General features: G+C 47.2%; 1 non-coding gene across 1 annotated transcript; it reads left to right on the top strand.

The window, feature by feature from the left end:
• The first annotated feature begins 1,732 nt into the window (after positions 1-1,732).
• On the top strand, positions 1,733-1,807 carry Trnas-cga (transfer RNA serine (anticodon CGA)). The gene has a single exon. It is a non-coding gene; the product is annotated as a tRNA-Ser (tRNA).
• The last annotated feature ends 281 nt before the right edge of the window (positions 1,808-2,088 follow it).

The following is a 2,088-nucleotide window of genomic DNA, read 5'->3' as shown; positions in this document are numbered from 1 at the left end:
GCTGGCGTAACCGGCGACTCTGGCGCGGCAACCAAACACGGCGAGCAGAGGAGGGAGTCCCTCACTGGGGAGTGTGGAGGGGAGGAAGCGGTCAGGGCCCGTTCCGCTATGGCGGGCAGCCGCGGGCTGTTTCAAGCGCAAACACGCCGCGGCCGCCGCCGTTTATAGAAAGCCGGCCACCGATCTCCTGCGCATGCGTGACTTACGCATTAGGCACAGACGGCGTTCCGACTGAATCCCCTCACACTGCGGGGAAAGCGGTCCGAAGTTCGCGATTTGAGGGTCTGCATTCCTGTCGATCGTTGACGTGCTTCATTTCCGGTTTTATTTTATCGTGCTCAATTAATCAGTAAAGGAACCAGAAAGTGTGAAATATTGGGTTGTGGCATAAGTTCGTGGAGTTCTTTGCTTTGCATGTTGCTATTCCTGCTTCTCTTGGTCTATATCTTGAAACTTCTTGGCAGATTGAAATTATGTGCCGGGCCGAGACTCCAACTCGAGACCTCTGTTTTTCGCTGTCAAGTCCTCTACAGATTGAGCTATGCAAGAAAGACTCACGACTAGCTCTGACAGCTTTATTTCTGCCGGTACCTGGGTAGCTCAATTGCCGACACGGTAGCTCAGCGTGTTCGGTCGAAGGTTAGCTGCCCTCTGTAATTTAAATAAATAAATAGTGTAGCAGGTCTGTGAATTATATCAGGATCCGTCAATAATTCATCATTTGGTTATCTGCCTTACGGGAGGATTAGTTTCCAATCTTCTCTGTCCTCTGCTTTCCTCTTTATTCTTTGGTACCCTCCTCGAGGTTTACTGACGTCATACAGCATCTGGTATTTTTTCTGCCTTTCCCTCTCTTCTACGAAATAAAGTCTTGAAGTGTAACTACTATAAGACAATCTCGTCTCTGATTATGTCCTATTCGGTTTAGCTTAACATTTCCACTGTCAGCAACATCCTCCGGTCTTCTCCAACTCTCTTCAGTTCCTCCTCATTCCTGACCTCATCAGTTCAGCTGATCCTCCCCACTCCGCGCCATATCCACATTTCACAAGCTTCAGTTCTCCTCTCGTCTCACTTTCTCAGTTACCATGTCTCTGCTCTATAAAAGGCTGCGCTCCATGTCGGGCACTTCACTAGCGCTTTCTTAACTCCGTGTTCAAGCCACTAGCTAAGACTTTTTCCTGATTTTAAAATGCCTGTTACGCCGATGCCATTCTGACTTCGATGTCCTGTTCACAATGCGTATCTTTCCTGATTCAACTTTCTAAATACTTGAATGCTGCCGGCCGGTGTGGCCGTGCGGTTCTAGGACCCTCATTCTGGAACCGCGTGACCACTACGGTCACAGGTTCGAATCCTGCCTCGGGCATGGATGTGTGTGATGTCCTTAGGTTAGTTAGGTTTAAGTAGTTCTAAGTTCTATGGGACTGATGACCACAGATGTTAAGTCCCATAGTGCTCAGAGCCATTTTTGAACTTGAATGCTCTCACCTGTTACATGGTTTCAGGCCCTAACTTAGTTTTTTTTCTTTAAGCTCTAACCATGCTTTTGTTTACTTTTTATTTATTTTCATTTTGGTCATTTATCATGTAAATAAGAGGCCCTTCATTTTCTGCAAGAATCACCACGTCGAAAAGTTCTGCAAGGTTCGCAGGAGAGCTTCTGTAAAGTTTGGAAGGTAGGAGACGAGATACTGGCAGAAGCAAAGCTGTGAGACCGGGCGTGAGTCGTGCTTCGGTAGCTCAGTTGGTAGAGCACTTGCCCGCGAAAGGCAAAGGTCCCGAGTTCGAGTCTCGGTCGGGCGCACAGTTTTAATCTGCCAGGAAGTTTCATATCAGCGCACACTCCGCTGCAGAGTGAAAATCTCATTCTGGAATCACCACGTCACTTGCGAATCTTATTCATTCTGTTTCCCGTCCATCAATCCTGACGCATCTTTTCCCTTAAAAACAATTTTTCTCTATTTTCTCCATATACAACTAAAGCGCCAAAGAAACTGCTATAGGGATGCATACTCAAATACAGAGCTATGTAAACAGGCAGAATACGGCGCTGCAGTCGGCAACGCCTATAAAAGACAACAAGTG

Source organism: Schistocerca nitens, chromosome 2 (genome assembly GCF_023898315.1).
Source record: "Schistocerca nitens isolate TAMUIC-IGC-003100 chromosome 2, iqSchNite1.1, whole genome shotgun sequence".
Lineage (NCBI taxonomy): Eukaryota > Metazoa > Arthropoda > Insecta > Orthoptera > Acrididae > Schistocerca > Schistocerca nitens.
The sequence above is the reverse complement of the archived record's forward strand: the minus strand, read 5'-3'. Positions and strand labels throughout refer to the sequence as shown.